Source organism: Helianthus annuus, chromosome 16 (assembly GCF_002127325.2).
Source record: "Helianthus annuus cultivar XRQ/B chromosome 16, HanXRQr2.0-SUNRISE, whole genome shotgun sequence".
In the NCBI taxonomy this organism is placed as follows: domain Eukaryota; kingdom Viridiplantae; phylum Streptophyta; class Magnoliopsida; order Asterales; family Asteraceae; genus Helianthus; species Helianthus annuus.
In genome coordinates this window covers 121,297,606-121,320,868 of record NC_035448.2, presented here as the reverse complement: position 1 = coordinate 121,320,868, position 23,263 = coordinate 121,297,606, and the positions used below count along the sequence as shown (strand labels likewise).

The following is a 23,263-nucleotide window of genomic DNA, read 5'->3' as shown; positions in this document are numbered from 1 at the left end:
ATATATTACTTATTCAACTTTCTTAAAACCAAGGTATATTTTATATATACTATAAACGTTTTATTAAAACATTGTTTTTCAAACAAACTTAACATATACAAACTCATTTTACATGGTTATTCAGTTAACCATACATTATTCTCTTATTTATACATATCATCTGATCCTATCATTTTTCAAATGATTTACAAGACAAAGCAAAAATACGAGGTTCATGACTAAACATTTTCTCAAACTCAAGTCATGAACTCCGTTTTCACAAAACCTATGTATCTCACAGGCATTTTTATGCTGACGTACCTATTTTTACACATGTTTCAGGTGCTGTCTTGAGATGATTGTTGATGCATGCTACATTTAGGATGGACTCGTGCCTTAGCAACTTTAAAACTTGGAAGATCATAGTTGTACTTATGTGATTGTAATAGAACAACGAGTTCATTTAATCAATAAAACAATATTTAAATTTCCATGTGTTATGAAACAATGATTCTGTTACAACACTCCCCGACGTTTCCGCCACGTTTTGTTGTACCACGTGGTCGGGGTGTGACAGAAAAGTTGGTATCAGAGCTCATGGTTATAGGGAATTAGGTTATTAGTAATGCTTTGACCTAGTCTATAACCTTCCTAGGACCCTAACGCGAGTTTACTTGCGTTTAGTCATAAAACAACACCGTCACCTATCCTTAGGCGACGACCGCAACAAGAACATAAATTTCAAAACCGCTTTGAAAACTAATCATCTGTTCTAGGATGATTGATTACTAGGTTTTGAACCCTCTGTTATAAGGTTTTGAACCCCTTTGAATTTTCAAAACTCTCGTCAAAGTTGGTCTAAATATTGTGAACACATGCAAACTGGAAGGGTGGGTGCCTGTACCCTGAGTTTTCTGTCTAAGGCTAGAGTGTTCGTACAAATCCACATAATCGGACCAGTCACTCTTACCTGGGAACTCTTGGGGTGAGTGTCCACTTATAGGCGAGCATGTCTTCGTGATACATTATTTTTGACCTATTTGCTTTGATTAATCACCAGGTCGTGTGTTGCTTTGTAGTAACAGACAGACGGCCACTATCCTTGCTTTCATCAGATTTGTTCCATCTCATTCTTTTCGTCTAATTCTCTCACTCGTTTCCTCTCATGTTTCCTCTTTTAGAATGCCTCCTCGACGCGACAATCAGATGGCGAATGCCGAACTGGCGGAAATCATCGCGCAACAAATGGCTGCTGCCTTCCCAATTCTTTATGCTCAAATAACTCAAGCCATCAACAACAACAATGCTCCATGCAATTTCAAGATTTTTAACTCAGCTAAACCGCTCAAGTTCAATGGTTCTGAGGGAGCAACTGGTCTTCTTCAATGGTTCGAGAGCATTGAGAACACTTTCCGTCACGTTCAGTGTCCTGAAAATCGCAAGGTCGAGTTTTCTTCGAGTGTATTTCAGAAGAGGGCTCTTACATGGTGGAATGGGGTTATGAGAGACCGCGGTGCAGAGGTTGCATTAGCACAGACTTGGGCCGAGCTTAGGGCTCTTATGATGAAGGAGTTCTGTCCTCGTCATGAGCTTAGGGCTCTAGAAAGGGAATTTGATGATTTAAAGCAAGACAGTGGGGAACATCGAGCCTATACTGATCGCTATGAGGAATTGAGCTTGTTATGCCCTACTATGGTTACGCCTCTGGATAAGGCGATTGAGAAATACATTGATGGGCTTCCTGACGTAGTTCAGGACATCGTTACTGGCAGCAACCCTACTACTGTCAAACAAGCCATTGAATTGGCTGCCACTCTGACTGAATCCCAAATCAGGAAGCGCAAGCTGTTTCGGAAGGGCGACTTAAGACCATCTGACAAGACTGCTCATGTGGAACCAAAGGAAGAAAGTGCTGAGGTGTCCAAGAAGGAAAAGCGCAAAGCCTCTCAAAGCTACGCTGTAACTGCTCAAGACAAACAAGTTGCACCAAACCAGCCAACACAACCTCGTAAAAGACAAAACTATGTTGGTACTGCACCGTTGTGCAACAAATGCAACCGTCATCATCTAGAGCAAGAGCAGTGTCACAAATGTACCCACTGTGGGCGGTTGGGACATTTGATCAATGTTTGTCGTTATGCAAATCAAACTGCTGCAAACCCTGCTGCTGTTCAAGCACGGTTACCTCCAGGGTCATGTTATAACTGTGGTGACCTTACCCACTACAGAAACAATTGCCCAAGGCTTGTTAACATACCTCCAGCGCGTGGACGAGTGTTCAACATCAATGAGGCAAACATGAACAATGAGGCAGCAGTGAACAATTAGTGTTTTGTATTTCCTTAGTTGCTATCTTTTGACACTTCAAGACAAATCCGTTGCTACATAAATAAAGATTTGTTGTTTTTATTTATGCAAAATTTATGCGTTTGTGTGAATGCTTGATGCAACTTTATGATGTCAACCCAAAAACAAACTACTCGTATGGTTCTGTCATATTATGATCACTTGTGATCTCCCCAAGAACCTTAAACTCTCGTTTCTTTTAAGAAACAAAGTCAAACACTTATTGAGAATCCCTCTATCTTTATAGATAGATCTTCATAAATCATTAAAGTGCCAAATGAAATCCATAGGTTGGATTCCTAGTGTGCCTTAATATCCATACCTAAGGATAACAAAATAAAGAATCAAGTTAACTAAATTTGTGCTTATGTATTTTCTTACATGTTTTGTGGTTGTATGTGATCCATCCAAATCCTCATAGAATCTTTCATATCTTCATACGAGAGATTCATAATGGGATATCCAAAGATACTATCTTAAACCCTCAATGGATTTCAACAGTGTAGTTAAGTCACTCGGGTTATAAAGTATTGTTCTATAATTGGACCTCTTGAAAGGTCTGCTTAAACAGATTGATTTTGAAAATCTGATTAGAAATATCATGTGATGATATAAAAATGATCCCTTAAGCGGTCTATTTAAAGAGATCGTACGACGGTCTAGTTAAGAAGATCATGTGTTGATCTAGTTAAAAAGATCGTTCGTTGATCGAATTAAAAGGATCCTTTGGTGGTCTAGTCAAATCGCTTCATATTTATTCAAGAAATTTTTCCTACGGATTATGAAATGGACTGTGCGGACTGTGCAAGGAATTACGTAATTATGGAGGCCTACATAATTATGGAATTCAGTGCACAGGAACCACAGGAAGTTTCATCATGTGTTAAGACCTAGTGACAAGAATAATGATACGGGAGAAGTCTCGGACCTCGACCAATGTCATTTATTCTCACACTCCCCCAATTCTGATCTCAATCACACACCAAGTTTTCCTATGATAAGCCTTCATAAGAAACATTCGTCAATCAGTAGTTCAAAATTTCATGTTTTACTATTTCAAGGAATTCACTCTGAGGGTTAACAAATTCGCTAAGAATCCTAACATGGCCCAGGGTTTTACCTAAGGGTTCAATGGATCTATTATAAGGCGAAACCTTCACAGCTGTCCTCACGAGTTTCCTCTAGAATTAAATTTCGGGACGAAATTTCCTAAAGTAGGGGAGACTGTGACACCTGTGTCACTCCAACCATCAAACAAATGCCAAACCAAGGAAATATTGTATTTCATACTTGGGATTTGTATAAATATGTGTATGCTTTGCACATATCAATTCTTGTTCAATTTCATACTCTACAACGCTTTCTGGAGAATTATACGCAAACTGGTGCATAAACGTACTCAGTTTAATGCGACAAATACTCCGGGAGACCATCATACACTTAACATACCTTAAATAACCTTTACATAACTTAGAAATAAGTTTTGAAGGCATTGGTATGGCAAAAACAAGTTAATTCGCTTACAGGGACTAAACTTGACAAACTGCGAAAGTATGCCAATTTGAACTGTAACGAACATTCCGGAACATGTCCATAAGTTAAACATACCATATATATCCTTTACATAGCTTAGAAATAGGCTTTGAGGGGTTTGGTATGCTAAAACAAACTTTTGGATCATTCAGGGGCTAAAAGTGTCAAAAAGTGCACAAGTTTGCACTTTCGCGCATAACCTACGTTCTGAATACATCCGGACATCCGAAAATTTATGTAAGCATTATAATATTATGCCTTAGTGTTTGGCATGAGAAAAATCCATTCGTCGCGTCATTTGGATCATCTTTCGCGCTTATGCGCATTCCGTCGTAATTAAGCGAACATCGCGATCGTACGGCCAAACGAACCGACATCCGGAATATTTTTGAGCATATTTCAAGTCCCCTACACTTTAACTTCATCTTAGAGCCTTGAAATGAGGTTAACGGGGCTTAAACGTTCCAAAAATGGGCCAAAATACGTGTTTCTGTAGTGCAGGGACCAAAATTGAAAATTCTGGTCTGGGAACCTTAGGCGGGGCGCGTAAGGATTTGCCAAATCCTTAGGCGGGCCGCGTGAACATGTCTGACAGAAGATTTTGCATTTAATGCAGAATCTGGCCTTTCGTTCGATCAAGGGGCGATGCCTTTTCACCCAACGAAGAGCCAAGGGTCAAGTTCACTGAACTTATCCACTTGGACACATGTACGCACGAGATCAAGGCACGATATTCGATAAAACGATCCTAACGGTTCCACTTTTCCTATAAATACCCCCCCCTTTAGTGTAAAATTCACAAAATCAGATCTTAGAGCTCTAAGTTGAAACCATTGTTTCATACCTGAGCTATTTGGTCTTGATTAGCACTCGGGGACCCTCCGTAAGTCTTCTTTCGCTCTTTTATTCGCTTTTCGAGTCCGAAAGTCAACGTTTTGTTGACTTTCTGCATTGACAAGCTTATGGTCGATGCGAAGTTCATGGAACTTCATAACGTGAGCGTGATCACGATGGTTATAGTCCGTAGTGACTATACCTACTGATCACCACGTTAACTAGGCCCAGTGACGAGTCGTAGTTTCGGCCAAAATGCGCATTCTTGCGTATTTTGTAACCAAACTACTCGTGGGCATCAAAGCCGTTTGTTTTGATGCCAAACCTGTTTCTAAACTTAGTTAAGCATGTTCTAACATGCTTAGCTCGTCACTTTTAGTTTAATGCTTATATAGGGTCGTAAGGTAAGCGATTTAAACCATCGCTTATACTTTCGAACCCGACCCATTTGGTCGGTCATTAGGACCCGACCAAACACATTAGGTGACCATAGCTATAACCTTCCGAGGTTATACCGTGTGGTCGCAATGTTAGGCGTCCCGAACGCGTTCTACGCGAACGACGCGTTAGGGTAGCATAAGCTACCTAAACGGGTCGTGATGGACCGTAAGCACTTAGATTAGGTTTCATTTTAGTATGTAGGCTTTGCTAAGCCATATCACACGAGTCTCCATACTCGTTTGGTTTACGAACCCGCGTACTGTCCGATCCTTCCGATTTGGTCCGGTATATTAACATAGCTACCTATTAGGTGCCGTTTGATATCCCGTGATCTTTAGCATTATCTGGTTGTTATACAAGGAACTCAAAGCAATATCAGGTGAGTACATTGAACCCCTCTTTTACTGTTTTCCAAGCTGTTTTGGGGTGAAGCATGTGTACCTATCTGTTATTTTCATGATTTCAAAGTATAATTGATTATACATGTTAGTATCTATCTTTTGATAAACTAAATGACTATCTATGGTTTAAACATTGATTTCTCAAAAATTACAAAAGTAATTGTTGGAATAGTACCTATTTTGTTCACCAGACCGATTGGTAGTATGATATAGCGCTATAGGACTAGACACCCCATTCCTGTTGTCATGGAATGTCTGAAACCAATTCGTTTCTCCATCCAAATAGGGATTTCCTTTGTGGTATCCCTATAGTCTCAAAGGTGTAGTTTGATGCACCAGGTCTGAATGAATTCTTAAATCGCACCTTTAAAGTATATTTTGATATACTCCCAAAAAGTATAGTTTGATATACTCTCATGTGTGGTATTGTACAGAACCAACATATATTTTGTAATCATCCAAAGCATATTTTGATATGTTATTTACAAACCAAGACATAGTTTAATATGTTATTTATCACATCCAAAGCATATTCTGGTATGTTACTTACAAAACTAAAGCATAGTTTAATGTGTTATTTATAAATCCAAGGTATACCTGTAGTATACTACTGAAAACTATTATTTTGAACAACTAAAGTATATTTAATATACTATCTATCAAACGATTTGGTTTTGGTTAGTGTTTAGATAACAGAACGAGTGTAATGTGATGAAAACATGGTAGATACGCCGCTGGTACTTCTTATATATAAGTGTTTTCATTGCATTACATACCGTGGCGTTATTTAGTACACTTGGGTTAACAATATTGGAACTGAAATATATTTTAATATATTACTTATTCAACTTTCTTAAAACCAAGGTATATTTTATATATACTATAAACGTTTTATTAAAACATTGTTTTTCAAACAAACTTAACATATACAAACTCATTTTACATGGTTATTCAGTTAACCATACATTATTCTCTTATTTATACATATCATCTGATCCTATCATTTTTCAAATGATTTACAAGACAAAGCAAAAATACGAGGTTCATGACTAAACATTTTCTCAAACTCAAGTCATGAACTCCGTTTTCACAAAACCTATGTATCTCACAGGCATTTTTATGCTGACGTACCTATTTTTACACATGTTTCAGGTGCTGTCTTGAGATGATTGTTGATGCATGCTACATTTAGGATGGACTCGTGCCTTAGCAACTTTAAAACTTGGAAGATCATAGTTGTACTTATGTGATTGTAATAGAACAACGAGTTCATTTAATCAATAAAACAATATTTAAATTTCCATGTGTTATGAAACAATGATTCTGTTACAACACTCCCCGACGTTTCCGCCACGTTTTGTTGTACCACGTGGTCGGGGTGTGACAGAAAAGTTGGTATCAGAGCTCATGGTTATAGGGAATTAGGTTATTAGTAATGCTTTGACCTAGTCTATAACCTTCCTAGGACCCTAACGCGAGTTTACTTGCGTTTAGTCATAAAACAACACCGTCACCTATCCTTAGGCGACGACCGCAACAAGAACATAAATTTCAAAACCGCTTTGAAAACTAATCATCTGTTCTAGGATGATTGATTACTAGGTTTTGAACCCTCTGTTATAAGGTTTTGAACCCCTTTGAATTTTCAAAACTCTCGTCAAAGTTGGTCTAAATATTGTGAACACATGCAAACTGGAAGGGTGGGTGCCTGTACCCTGAGTTTTCTGTCTAAGGCTAGAGTGTTCGTACAAATCCACATAATCGGACCAGTCACTCTTACCTGGGAACTCTTGGGGTGAGTGTCCACTTATAGGCGAGCATGTCTTCGTGATACATTATTTTTGACCTATTTGCTTTGATTAATCACCAGGTCGTGTGTTGCTTTGTAGTAACAGACAGACGGCCACTATCCTTGCTTTCATCAGATTTGTTCCATCTCATTCTTTTCGTCTAATTCTCTCACTCGTTTCCTCTCATGTTTCCTCTTTTAGAATGCCTCCTCGACGCGACAATCAGATGGCGAATGCCGAACTGGCGGAAATCATCGCGCAACAAATGGCTGCTGCCTTCCCAATTCTTTATGCTCAAATAACTCAAGCCATCAACAACAACAATGCTCCATGCAATTTCAAGATTTTTAACTCAGCTAAACCGCTCAAGTTCAATGGTTCTGAGGGAGCAACTGGTCTTCTTCAATGGTTCGAGAGCATTGAGAACACTTTCCGTCACGTTCAGTGTCCTGAAAATCGCAAGGTCGAGTTTTCTTCGAGTGTATTTCAGAAGAGGGCTCTTACATGGTGGAATGGGGTTATGAGAGACCGCGGTGCAGAGGTTGCATTAGCACAGACTTGGGCCGAGCTTAGGGCTCTTATGATGAAGGAGTTCTGTCCTCGTCATGAGCTTAGGGCTCTAGAAAGGGAATTTGATGATTTAAAGCAAGACAGTGGGGAACATCGAGCCTATACTGATCGCTATGAGGAATTGAGCTTGTTATGCCCTACTATGGTTACGCCTCTGGATAAGGCGATTGAGAAATACATTGATGGGCTTCCTGACGTAGTTCAGGACATCGTTACTGGCAGCAACCCTACTACTGTCAAACAAGCCATTGAATTGGCTGCCACTCTGACTGAATCCCAAATCAGGAAGCGCAAGCTGTTTCGGAAGGGCGACTTAAGACCATCTGACAAGACTGCTCATGTGGAACCAAAGGAAGAAAGTGCTGAGGTGTCCAAGAAGGAAAAGCGCAAAGCCTCTCAAAGCTACGCTGTAACTGCTCAAGACAAACAAGTTGCACCAAACCAGCCAACACAACCTCGTAAAAGACAAAACTATGTTGGTACTGCACCGTTGTGCAACAAATGCAACCGTCATCATCTAGAGCAAGAGCAGTGTCACAAATGTACCCACTGTGGGCGGTTGGGACATTTGATCAATGTTTGTCGTTATGCAAATCAAACTGCTGCAAACCCTGCTGCTGTTCAAGCACGGTTACCTCCAGGGTCATGTTATAACTGTGGTGACCTTACCCACTACAGAAACAATTGCCCAAGGCTTGTTAACATACCTCCAGCGCGTGGACGAGTGTTCAACATCAATGAGGCAAACATGAACAATGAGGCAGCAGTGAACAATTAGTGTTTTGTATTTCCTTAGTTGCTATCTTTTGACACTTCAAGACAAATCCGTTGCTACATAAATAAAGATTTGTTGTTTTTATTTATGCAAAATTTATGCGTTTGTGTGATTGCTTGATGCAACTTTATGATGTCAACCCAAAAACAAACTACTCGTATGGTTCTGTCATATTATGATCACTTGTGATCTCCCCAAGAACCTTAAACTCTCGTTTCTTTTAAGAAACAAAGTCAAACACTTATTGAGAATCCCTCTATCTTTATAGATAGATCTTCATAAATCATTAAAGTGCCAAATGAAATCCATAGGTTGGATTCCTAGTGTGCCTTAATATCCATACCTAAGGATAACAAAATAAAGAATCAAGTTAACTAAATTTGTGCTTATGTATTTTCTTACATGTTTTGTGGTTGTATGTGATCCATCCAAATCCTCATAGAATCTTTCATATCTTCATACGAGAGATTCATAATGGGATATCCAAAGATACTATCTTAAACCCTCAATGGACCACCCGTCACATCCCCACACTTAACCGTTGCTTGTCCCAAGCAACTCATCAAAATGATTTCAAAACAAGTGATCAAATCAAACCAAGCAAGTCATGCAATCTCTTTACCAACCCCTTTTTAACACCCAAGCAATGCACCGCTCTCAAATTCTCTCCTCTCGGCTACAAGTGAAAACTAGCAAAGATAAGCTAGACACACACTAGGCAAACGGGTGGTTGCACAATCATAAGCTTGTACCTAAATCGATCATTCTCCTACAATGGGTCAAACATGAATGCAAATCAAAGGGACTTCAAGGTTGTAACGCGGCTAGGTGTATAGGTAGGAAATGGAATATATATGAAGTAGCGAAAATTCGACCCGGTCTTTTTATTACAAACAAAAACAAACTACAAACAAACGCACTACTATATACAAGACAATTAAGCCCCTTTTTTTTTCTTTTCATTGCTTTTCTCTCTTTTTTTTCTGATTTGTTTTTTTTTTTCAAACAAACAACCATAGGATAACGCATTAACCATATCTACTTCAAACTAGCAAAGCTACTAATACTATCACTAACACTATCCGACCGGGTCAAATTTGGGTAAACAAATGATAAGCTTCACAGGCACAAAATGGGCAACTAAATGTCCAAACCCCCGCCCCTCTCACTACCATGCTCATATATATACTTATGAGGTCCAACCCCCCAAGTCCCACACTCGCTCACACCATCGACGAGGCTACCTAATGCCCTTATCCTTTCTACATTCATGTTAACTAAGGATTCAAATCGCATTCAAGCACAAGTTCTAATGCACCCCCACCCGTAGCCACTCTCATCAAAGACAATTATTTATGTACAAGTGTGGCTACAACTCTCACCAAGAACGAAAAAGGTATCAAGGGTTGCCGGTGCATCAACTTGGGGTTAAGTTAGGGCGTTCAAAATTTCACATCATTTCGCTTATCTCAAAATTTTTCAAAAACCTCAAAATTTCCCCCCATCCCCACACTTGGGATACATTGACCCCAATGTATGGCTTTGGGAGGCTTTGATCACTAAACTCAATCATCATCAACAAAAGCTTGTTTTCTCAAACCCCAAATTTCTTTTTTTTGTATTTTTCTTTTTATATTTTTTTTATGTTTTTCTTTTTTTTTAAACACGACACCACCAACAAACACCAACCCAACAATCAACCACATAATCAAACACCACCCATCCTCCCATACATAACCAACATAAAATCAACAAATATGTACAAACTATACACAAGAGAGAATACCACCTGATTAATAGTAGCGCGGTCCCGGAGGTCCAAAGATGGATGACATCATATCATTCCACTCTCCAAATCCGAATGCGCCGCTGCTACTCCCCGCTTGTTGTTGTGCTCCCTCCTGTTGCCTTGGGTCAAGCCACTGAGAATGGTGGAGTGGTGGAGTCGGATATGAAATGCTACCATCATAAGGCGGCAATGAAGCATAGTCCACATGTTGTGGATCTTCAACAACCGGCCTTCCGGCATGCCAATCCGCATGCATCCGCCTCATTTGATCATCATGATATCTATTATTAGTATCCACCTCTCGAGAATATGCGAAGGTACGGTTCCATGCCTCATTGCGATCGAAGCTATGTTTTAACGACCGCTCTATGCTTGCACTATTCCTCGTGTTTTGATCATACAACGTCCTCTCCGACCCCGACCATGTATCAAAAATAGATGCCGGCGGACGTTGACTTTCGATCACCTCTTGCATTGAACCACTATAAGCCCACCCCGGCTCATAAGGTTGCTGCGCATAGTCGTAGAACATACCACCATGACCTCCACCAAAACCCCCTAGACCAACATTTGCACCACCATGCGGCTCGTCCGCATAATCCTCATCCCCGCTCGGAACCATTTCTACATCACTTTCCGGCTCATCCGGCTCTCCAGGTAACAACTCTCTTGCACCCAATTTTAATGCCCTCCACCGTTGACCTTCCGATTTCAACTTATGATAACGTTCCGACTGGGTATACGTCCAAACATTCCCCAACCTATCCAATGTAAAAGGCTGGTGCCTTTTTGTCAAACCTCGGTCTTCGGATGTTAGCGCTTTCTGTTGTTTCATCAAACCCGTAATTATGCGGCAGTACGGGACGATGTCTCTTCCATATTTGTTCCGGCACCATAAGTGGTGCATGATAAGGTGACGTATCGGGAAGCGTGGGGACCCATGCATCAACGAATAAAGAACGGGTATCTCTGGGTACCTCACCTGTTCTTTGTCTCCCCTTCTTGGAATGACATTGAGAAGGCAGATTGTATGCAGCAATTTAGCTTCAATCTTCAAGTTCTTCCGGTATAGAATACCACTGTATCTACCGGGCAAAAACAATGCTGCCAACATGTCGTTCCATCTCACATGCTTTTCTGGTTTAAGCAATAAGTCATCAAGTGTGGGAATCATGTACTCCTTAGCCGGGAGACTGTCATACTTCCCCAGCCTCTTCAACGTGTCGAATGACATCTCCACCGGTACCCCATGTACCTTCCCAATCAACTTCATCTGTGATGGCTTGTTAAAATTGTGACATTGTAAGGTTGCCATCCACTCTTGAATCTCTGTCATAAACAGGTTACTCTTGTCTTTGTCGAAGCATTTAAGCGCCCCTTCCCAACCTAAAGCGCGAAACTTAGCAAACACCCCGAACTGGCCAAATTGGGGCTCATCAACTTCTTTCTCACAAATAAACGCGGCTGCCTTGTTTTTCAACTTATTCATGCAATCATTGTAAAGTGTTGGCTGCCAAATCTCGGGTTGATCATCCAAAGACCCCGAGTTCCATACCGGCTTTTCACTCGGGTCTAACGCCCTCTCTTCTTCGCCTTCACTTTCGCTTTCACTAACCCTACCCATATATTGCCTCTTTCTTGGTGGTTGCTCCTTTTGTTTGCCCTTGCCTTTTGATGATGATGAACTTGATCCCGCTTGTTCCTTTGTCTTAGCCATTACCTAAACACATGAGACAAGCAACAAAAGCAAACACCAAATTAAACCCTCTCTTCAAAATCCTCCCCACACTTGCTTGTTATCATGGTTGTAGATGTTAGTGAACCAAAAGTGTATCAAGAATTTTTCAAAAATTGGGCATGGTGTCTCTATAATGTAGAACATCCCAAAAGTTCACTACTTTAACCACAAATCCTACATCTACAACCACAAACCATGTTCAATAATCAATTTCATAATCATATCTTAACAACAAGCAAGTGGGCAAGAGCACATAACCTAAATCACCTTACTTTGCACAATGTAGCACCAAAATATAATAAAATAAGCTTTCATACCTTGTTTAAAGATGGAAGAGTGCTTGTGAAACCAAAAACTCCAAAACCCCCAAATATCTCGAATTAGGGTTTCGAATTCGGACCCCAAACTTGCGTTTTCTCAGAGATCTTTCGTCAAAATCAACACTCTTGTGAAAAATTAGTCAAGTTAGACCAAAATTTCACTTGATTTGGACAAAAATTGAAGGGTTTATGAAAGCTTGAAGGTAGGAGAAGCTATGGAGGTTTGTGGGTTTGTTTGAGAGAAAGATGATAGTGATGGAAGATTGTGGAATGCAAAGAATGTGTGGCTGGGGTTAAAGTCACGTGATGTTGTTTATTATTTATTTTTTTTTCTTAATTACGGAACCCCAAACGACCGACACACGTTTCCTGCGTACCGTAATTTACGGTCTCACCGTAAATTACGGTCTCACCGTAAATTACGGTGAGACCTGAACATCATTTTTTTCACCGTAGCACAGTAGACTTACACCGTAAAGCCTCAGCACATTTTAAGTCCACCGTAAATTACGGTATGACCGTAATTTACGGTGATCGCTGAATATCTATTCTTCACCGTAACTCAGGAGACTTTCACCGTAAAGCCCCACATTTTTGAACAGCCACCGTAAACTACGGCTGTACCGTAAATTACGGTGCTCACTGGGCATCTCTTCTTTGATAAAAATTGAGGTGTTATGTGAAAAAAAAATTTTAGATTTTTAAATTTTTTCGATTTTTTTATGTTTTTTAATTTTTCAAAACTTGTAAAAATTACCCTACCCCCTCAAAAATCCCGTGTTGTCCTCAACACAATGTAAGAGCAATTCGTGACCCGAACATCCCCACACTTGTTTCGAACACGGACTTCGAGGAACTATGGCAATTGTGCAAATATACAAAACAAAACCAAAACAAAACTACTATGTACACTACCACCAAACCTGGGCCTCTCATGGTTGTTCCTTATCGACCGGGCGTAAGATGTAGCCCGCTTTGTCAAGCTCCAAGTTGTTGATGTCATTTCCTTCCAAGTACGGCTTCAAGCGGTGACCGTTCACCGTTTGTTGTTTCAATGTTTGCTCGTCTTGAATGTCTACATCACCAAATCGCCCAACTCTTCGAATAACATACGGACCCATCCATTTGCTTTTAAGCTTGCCCGCGAACATCTTCAATCGTGAGTTGTACAACCAAACTTTCTGCCCCACTTCGAACGTTTTCTTGCGCAATTTCGCATCATGTACTTTCTTTAGTTTATCCTTATAAGCCGATGCACATTCGTACGCCTCATCTCAGATCTCTTCTATCTCGCTCAATTGCAACTTCCTCAACTTACCCGCCTCATCGTAATCCGCGTTGACTGTCTTGATCGCCCAATGCGCCCGATGCGCCAACTCCATTGGCAAGTGACAACCCTTACCATACACCATCCGGTAAGGTGTTGTGCCAATCGGAGTCTTGTAGGCCGTACGGTACGCCCACAAAGCATCATCCAACTTGCTCGACCAATCCTTTCTATCCGTTCTTACCGTCTTCATGAGGATCTCCTTGATTTGACGGTTGGACACTTCGACTTGTCCACTCGTTTGCGGATGGTAAGGTGTGGCGACTCGGTGGTTCACGCTATACCTCTTCAATAATTTTCCGAAGTTGAAGTTCTTGAAATGTGAACCACCATCACTTATAATAACCCGCGGGATTCCAAAGCGAGAGAAGATGTTGGATTGAACAAATTTACAAACAACCGAGTGGTCGTTCGTTCGTGTTGCAATAGCCTCAATCCACTTTGAGACATAATCCACTGCCACAAGAATATAAAGAAAGCCATTCGAATTCGGAAACGGACCCATAAAATCTATTCCCCATACATCAAATATCTCTACAACCAAGATTGGTTGTAGTGGCATCTCATCCCTCTTCGATATGCTACCCATCTTTTGGCAATTTATACAATTTCGGGCGAACTCAATTGCATCCTTGAAAATAGTGGGCCAATAAAACCCACAAGAAAGTACCTGATAGCCTGTTTTATGCCCACTAAAATGACCCCCGCAAGCGGACGAATGGGCATGCGTTAAAATTTCCAACACTTCCGTCTCGGGCACACACCTCCGTATAACCTGATCCGGTCCGATCTTGAAGAGATCCGGCTCATCCCAAATGTATTGCTTTACTTGGACCATGAATTGTTGTCGACGCTTTTTGGTCCAATGAGTTGGAATGGCACCCGTGGCTAAATAGTTGACATAATGAGCGTACCACGGTGCAACGAAAGTGGAAACGGCTAAGAGTTGCTCATCGGGGAAACTTTCATTGATTTCACTCACATCATCGGTCCCCTCCACCGGAATCCGAGACAAATGATCCGCTACTACATTCTCGCTGCCCTTCTTGTCTCGGATCTCTAGATCAAACTCTTGTAACAATAAGACCCACCGAATCAAACGCGGCTTCGCATCTTTTTTCTCCATCAAGTACCGGACCGCACTATGATCCGAATAAACCACTACCTTGCTTCCCCAAATATATGAGCGAAACTTATCCAAAGCATACACCACCGCTAGTAATTCCTTCTCGGTTGTGTTGTAGTTGAGTTGCGCTTCGGATAAAGTTTTGCTTGCATAGTAAATAACCACCGGTTTCTTGTCAACCCGTTGACCCAAAACTGCACCAATAGTGGTGTCGCTTGCATCACACATTATCTCGAACGGCTTTGACCAATCAGGTGGTTGCAAGATAGGTGGCTTGACCAAGTGTTCCTTCAAAACAGTGAAAGCTTGCATACACTCGTTAGTAAAATCAAACGGGACATCTTTTAATAACAAATTGCATAAGGGTTTGGTGATAACACTAAAACCCTTAATGAAACGTCTATAAAAACCCGCGTGTCCCAAGCAGAGGTGCACAAGAACGATGACCTGCACCGAGTTGGTGGCTGACTGGGCTTTTTATTTGATCAAAGCAGAGAAGCTCGCCTTCTTGTTATCCAAAAGCAAAAGTCGGTTGAATCGGTCGGGCCCCTGCCCCGGAACGTCGAATGAAATAGGTGGCCGGGTTCTTTTTCTACGACCCTTTTGATATGGTAGGCCCAGCCCCAGGACTCCTATCCTTTATGTTTAGGAGCGGGAATGACCTTACACCCTTAACATTTTTAGGAGGTGGCAAAGATGATATTACCCGTATCTTTGCCTTATCCACCTCCATCCCCCTTTCCGAAATCACATGCCCCAACACAATGCCCTCTTGCACCATGAAATGGCTTTTCTCCCAACTTAGCACTAAATTTTTCTCAACGCACCTTTTCAAAACCTTTTGCAATTCGTTGAGACAAGCATCAAAAGTAGTGCCAAAAATGGAGAAATCATCCATAAATACTTCGAGCGACTCTCCAACCATGTCCGAGAAAATACTCATCATACATCGTTGGAACGTTGCCGGAGCATTACACAAGCCAAATGGCATTCGCCTAAACGCAAAGGTGCCATATGGACATGTGAAGGTGGTCTTGTGTTGGTCATCCGGGTGTATGGCGATTTGATTATAACCCGAATACCCATCTAAGAAGCAATAATATTTTTGACCCGACAATTTTTCAATAATTTGGTCAATGAAAGGTAGCGGGAAATGGTCCTTAGAAGTGGCGGCATTCAGTTTTCGGTAGTCAATACACACCCGCCACCCGGTAACCAGTTGGGTGGCAATTTGTTCACCACTTTCATCCTTGACTACTTGAATGCCGGCCTTCTTAGGCACAACTTGGGTGGGACTCACCCAAGCGCTATCCGAAATCGGATAGATGATTCCCGCATCCAACCATTTAATTACCTCTTTTTTTACTACCTCCCTTAGGTTCGGGTTCAACCGCCTTTGGGCTTCTCGTGTCGGTTTGGCATCTTCGGTTGTGATAATTTTATGCATGACGATGGATGGACTAATTCCTTTGAGGTCGGCAATCGTCCATCCAATAGCACCCTTGTTCGCTTTTAACACCTCCATCAACGCTTGCTCTTGTGCCAATTCCAAATTAGAGGCAATAATGACCGGTAAAGTGTCATTATCCCCTAAAAATACATACTTCAAATGGCTAGGCAAGTCCTTGAGCTCCAACTTTGGTGGTTCCTCCAATGATGGTTTTGTACCCGAATCGATCTCCACTGGTAGACCCTCGAATTGGTGGGTCCATGGTGGTCTACCTTCTTTCATTGCCATAGCATCTTGTGCTTCCTCTTCAACCCGTAGTGCATAAGCATGTACCTGTTCAGAAAAGTCACACAGGAAAATATCCAAACCATCCTCCTCATACTCATACGGGTTGCATCCATCTACTATGTCTGCCATGAAACACTCATCAACACCGTTAGCATTAGAATTGTTAGTAAAAACATTCAAACGCATTTTTCGATTTCCAAACGCCATATCAACTGTACCAAATCTACAATCAATAATAGCATGTGCGGTGCTTAAAAATGGCCGACCCAAAATTATATTTTGTTGTTGCTTAGGGTCCGCCGATGAGTAATCCAAAACTAAGAAGTCCACCGGGTAATAAAACTCATCAATTTTTACAATTACATTTTGAACCATACCCCGAGGCAACTTATGAGACAAGTCGGCCAAAACAACCGTCGTCTCCACCCTTGCTAATGGACCAAAGTCATATTGGTCGTATAAGCCCCCCGGTAAAATGCTAACTCCGGCTCCAAGATCTAGCAACGCCTTAGCCATTTGAAAATTACCAACTTGTACATTGATCAATGGCGTACCCGGATCTTGGAGCTTAGGAGGAAGCTCTCCATTCAACACCGCACTTACTTGCCCGGTCAAATCCACCCGCTTAGGCACTTTCTTCTTGTTTTGCCTTTTTTGTGTACATAATTCTTTTAAGAATTTTGCATAAGCGGGGACTTGTTTTATTGCATCGAGGAGTGGGAGATTTATTTTTACTTGTTTGAACATATCCCACATCTCCTCTTTTTGAGGACCTCTCGACACAATAAAATTTTTCTTTCCCGGATCAAGTAGGGCCGATGGAAATGGAACTTGACTCGGTTCACCCTCAACTTTTTCATTCTTTTCACTTTCACCCAAACCCGGTTTTTTAATAATTGTTTCTTTTGGTTTAACCGGTGGAAGTTCATCATCACTTTCAATTCCCGTGATATCCTCAACCACCCCCTCAACCAATTCGGGTGACAAATTGGCTTTAAATTCTTTCCCACTTCTTAAAACACTAACATGATTAATATTAACATTACCTCGTGACGAACCATGTGAAGGGTTTACCTTAGTGTCGCTTGGAAGTTGACCCTTTCCTTTCTTCAATTCCGCCACATCGGTTGCTAATTGACCCATTTGGGTTGTTAGTGATTGGATGCTTTTATCACGAACCTCATCTTTTTGCATTCGCACTTCGTCAAGTTGGTTCCGTTTTTGCATCTCCATTTGCATGCTCTTCAACATCTCCATCACCTCGTTTCCACCCGAAGACCCCCCTTGTTCTTGACCCGTTTGGTATTGTTTTTGATAACCTTGGTTATTTCCGCCTCGGTACCCACCTTGGTTATTGTAAGATGGCCGTGAGCCAAAATTACCTTGGCTACCTTGAAAATTTGGGTTCGCTTGATTTGAAGGGTTCCCATATCTAAAGTTCGGATGGTTCCTCAATCCGGGGTGGTAGGTATTAGAATTCATGTTGTTGTAGTTCCTACCACCTCCTCCTTGACCTTGATCTTGAACCGCATGGACTTCCTCGTATTGCCCTTCCAACATCCCTTGGCAATTTTCAGCCGCATGACCTATTTCATTACACAAAGCACAAACATCATATATTTGGTTAGTGGTTTGAACATTACCATCATCTATGGCGTGCACTTGCGGTCGGGTAGTGGTCGGTCGGGCTCTTCTTGAAGCTTGAGCTTTCCTCTTTGACGTAGTTGCCATGCTTTCCAAGAACTCCCAATCTTCATTCTCATAGTTTGTTCCAAAAGTCCCACCGGTAATGGACATCAAATCGCGAGCATCTTCGGCACTCAACCCCTCGTGAAAAGCATTCATTAACTCCCACAATTCGATTCCATGGTGAGGGCAATTCTTTATCATCATATTGAATCGTTCAAACGCTTCATGGAACATCTCACCATGTTGTTGTTGGAAGCTCCTCAACCCCTTTCTAGCATCATTGGTCTTTTGGGCGGTATAGAACTCGTCTAAAAAAGTTTGTTGCATTTCCCCCCAAGTGTAAATAGATGCCGAAGGCAAAGTGTAAAACCACTTCTTTGCCTTATCCTCCAAAGAAAACTGAAATAAGACCAACTTGACTTCATCGGCCGAAAAACCTTGACTCCCAAAAGTGTTGCAAATTGAGTCATAGGCCTCTAAATGGAAATACGGCTCCTCCGTTGCTAACCCTTTGTACTTCGGTAAACTTTGCAACGAGTTTGTTCTTACTTCAAAAGTTCTCCCTTGGTTGTTGTGAGGGATAACCACCGGTGAAGGGTTTTGAGTAATGATTGGCCTGAAATGTGCCTCTATTCCCCTTGCTTGTTCCCTAAGATGCCTTCTTGGAACACCCAATCGACCCCTTGGACGAATAGGACCCATTGGTCTTGGTATAGGCCCTTGTGGTGCAATTGGTTGTTGGGGCATCGGTGGGTATTGAATCGGCCTTTGAAATTGTGGTTGTACATGTTGTGGCCGAACTTGTTGCAATGGAATAGGTTGTTGTATTGGTGGCCCGTGTGGTCTTGGCCGAATGTGTTGTGGTATAATTTGTTGTTGTGGCATTCCACCAACACTTGCCATCCCTTGAGATTGACTTTGCAAATACCCAAACTCCCCTTGATCACCATAACCTCCATAACCATACCCATCATCTTCGTAACCCTCATAATCTTCAAATCCCTCATCATAACCATCTCCTTGAATTCCCGAGGTCTGCCCAAATGGGATGGTCGAATACTGAAAGCCCGATTGTTGTTGTTGTGGTCTAAAAGATGAAGTAGTATGCACGATAGTTGAATTGGGTGCAATTGTGAAGGTGGATGATGATTGACCCGTAGTTGGGGGAAAGAAGTGGGATAATGGTGGGATTGTGGTGGATGGATTGTAGGTGATAGTAGGCTCAGTTTGAGTGGTGATTGGTTGGGTGACGTTGGATGGTGTAAACTCAGCGGTGGTATTAGGTAATGTAGTGTTTGGTGATGGTTGAGTGGAAGTAGGTATAAAGGATGAGGATGATTGACTGGTTGTAGGTGGAATTTGAGAATCAGCCATGATGTTTCTCGGTGTGATGGGTGAAGTGGGTGAACCAATGATTTTGTTTTCTCGCACTAAAACTCGGTTTTGTCTTAGCGTTCTTTCAATTTTCGGATCAAACGATAGCGGTGATGACCTGTGAGAGCCTCTAGTATGCATACACCTGAAGTACCTGCACACTAAACACAACCAACGTAAACCCGAAAATAACAAACAAAACTATTAAACTAACACACGTTGCGCACTACTCCCCGGCAACGGCGCCAAAATTTGACGTGATGTCGTGGGTCACGCAAATTTAATCCCCAAACAACTATAGATAGTGGTAGTAGGGTATCGAACTCAGGGAGTATGTGGAAGATGTGTTGATTGTATAGCTTTGTATTTAAACTAATATTAGACTAAATTGCAGAAATTAAAATTCAAAAGTTTGGATTGTTGATTTAGAAAACTAAATTAAAAACTGATTCGAATCAAAGTTGGTTGTAAAACAAATTAGGAGAGAACAATGATCACCTTAGGTTTCAGTTTCTTTAAACAATTGTGTGTAATTCCAACTAGAAAGAGTTACATAGACATAACTCGTGTATAGATGATTGAAGTGATAAAAGGGGACAAAGTACTCGGATTATATAAATGCGAGGTTGTTTCCCGATGACCAATTAATCAATAACCAACCCTAACCCTTCCCGTGATATCTCGATTGCCGACGGCACCAAGAACGTACGATTAAGACTAGAAATTGCAATATTGATTAACAAACTACAAACAATCAAACATACACCATGACATTCAAGCAACGCAAGTTATCATTCTAGAAATTCAGAAGTTAAACACACAAAAGTTCAAGAAACATTCACCTAAGATGATCACCGAAGAGTTTAGCCGGACATGGCTCCGTGAATCATCATCATAATCAAACTATTGTTCATACGAATCAAAAGCACAAACCAAATGATAAGAAATGTTCAAAAACCAAACAAGTTCTCCAAAATCGCTCCAAAGATGTCCTAGAACCGTCCAATGATGAGAGATACCCAAAAGACACTCCAAAAACTGATTTAAATGAGGGCAGTTACACTTTGGTCGCAGCTTCCACCGTAAATTACGGCTCCACCGTAATTTACGGTGGTCATGGTTCTTTTACGGCACAAACAACCTGTGTTACGGTGGAGGAGAATACAAAATCCAGGTCCACCGTAAATTAAGGTAGGACCGTAATTTACGGTGGTGAGCTGCCTTGTTTTCTTTGTTGTGTCTCTTGTTCCACGCTCGACCCGTTTATCACCAAAGCCTCCAAAGCTGCGTTTTATCCATCCTTTAACACCTGAATTGCACCTGAAACATAAACACCGTAGTTATCTAATTCAAGATAATTACACGATTAAGTGGAGGATTATTTCATCTTTTAACACATTTAAGGGTTGTCCAAAGGACCACCCGTCATACTGCTATCTTAGAGAAATCCTTAGTGAAACACCTATAGTATCCGACTAACCCTATAAAACTTCTAACTTCCATAGCTGATTGCGAGACCTTCCATTTGGTGATCGCTTCTATTTTGGAGGGATTTACGTGAATACCTTCGTGATTCACCATATGTCCTAAAAATTGTACCTCCTGTAGCCAAAATTCACACTTCGAGAATTTGGCGTGAAGCTTTTCTTTTCTTAGCAGGGTTAAGAGTGTTCGCAAATGCTCACAATGCTCCTCCTGGCTTTTGGAATAAATAAGTATATCGTCGATGAAGACAATCACAAATTTATCCAAGTACGGTTTACAGATTCTATTCATCATATCCATGAATGCTGCAGGAGCATTTGTTAACCCAAAGGGCATGACTGTAAACTCGTAATGTCCATACCTAGTTCTAAAAGCGGTTTTAGGTATGTCTTCTTCTTGTACCTTCAACTGATGGATCCGGAGCGTAAATCTATCTTAGAAAAATATCTAGCTCCCTAAAGTTGATCAAAAAGATCATCAATCCTAGGTAATGGGTATCGATTCTTAATTGTAACTTTATTTAGCTCTCTATAATCGATACACATTCGCATGGAACCATCTTTCTTTTTCACAAACAACACTGGTGCTCCCCATGGGGATGAACTAGGTTGTATAAATCCTTTGCTTAATAATTCATCTAACTGCTTTTTCAATTCTAGCATTTCGGTGGGTGCTAATCGATAAGGTGCCTTGGCTATCGGTGTAGTTCCAGGAATTAGATGAATTCTAAATTCTACTTCCCTATCGAGTGGTAATCCAGGTAAGTCTTCTGGGAATATATCCGGGTATTCTGATACTACTGGAATGTCCTTGAGTTCTTTACCTTTGGTATTAACAACTACCGAAACCATATGCTATTCCTTGTTTTCTTGAATAACTGGCCACTTTCATTACTGAAATGAATTTCATTGGCTTTCGTGGCTTATCTCCTGTAACCATAATTATTCCTCCTGCGGGTGTATGAATTTCTATGGAATTCTTATCACAGAGGATTCGAGCATGGTTGGCTACTAACCAATCCATTCCTAACACAACATCGAACCCGGCTAAATTCATAGGTAACAGGTTTGCAGAAAATTTATGACCTGAAAGTTCTATCTTACCTTCCTGCAAAACTTGATCTATGTTAACTGAGTTACCTCTGCTGTTTCTACTGTATAAATCTGCCTAAGTTTGGTTAAAGGTAGTTTAAGAGATTGGCAGAACGAAGTATTTATAAAACTTTGGTTTGCACCAAAGTCAAATAATACTTTCGCATAAACGTTGTGAACTAGGAACGTACCCGCTATCACATCTGGAATCAGATCTGATTCCTGTGTAGTCAATTGGAAGGCTCTTGCATTCTTTTTGGTAGTTCCCTCTGTAGGTTAGCCTTGTTGTCAGCTGGTTTAACCAATTTAGGGCAATATGGCCTAAAATGTCCAGCTTCTCCACAGTTGAAGCAAATTGTCGACTGCTTTCTTCTGCAATCTTCTTCTTGGTGCCTCGGGATTTTGCAGAAGTTACAGTACCCCTTAAATTTTCCAAAGTGCTTTCTTTTACAGGTACTGCAAAATGGAATAGTGGAGGATTGCCCAGTTCCTCTTTTCTTGAAGTTGCTGCTAGCATTACCCCCTTGGAATCCTTGGGTAATCTTCTGAGCCAATTCCTTCTTTTTATTTTCTTCTTGCGTGCGTACCAGTCCGTCGGTCAAGGTGTTGGCTAACTCCACCGCATCGTCAATCGTGCGGGGTCTTGCAACTTTGACGATATCACGAATCTCACTAATCAAACCCCAAATGTAGCGAGAAATAAGTACCGGTTCTGGCGAAGCCAGGGTTGGCACAATTCTGGCATATTCGAAGAATTTTGAAGTATACCCTCGACTGTCAACATCCACCATTCGGTGGCTCAGGAACTTGTTTGTCATTTGTTCCTTTTCATATTCGGGACAAATTTTTCTTTACACCAATTGTCTAAATTCTTCCCAATTCATGGCATAAGCCATGTCACTTCCCTTGGCTTGCAA

At 41.2% G+C, this 23,263-nt stretch overlaps 1 non-coding gene across 1 annotated transcript; it reads left to right on the top strand.

Moving 5' to 3' along the window:
• Nucleotides 1-18,568: 18,568 nt before the first annotated feature.
• Nucleotides 18,569-18,674, top strand: LOC118488561. Its single transcript, XR_004885105.1, has one exon. It is a non-coding gene; the product is annotated as a small nucleolar RNA R71 (small nucleolar RNA).
• The last annotated feature ends 4,589 nt before the right edge of the window (nucleotides 18,675-23,263 follow it).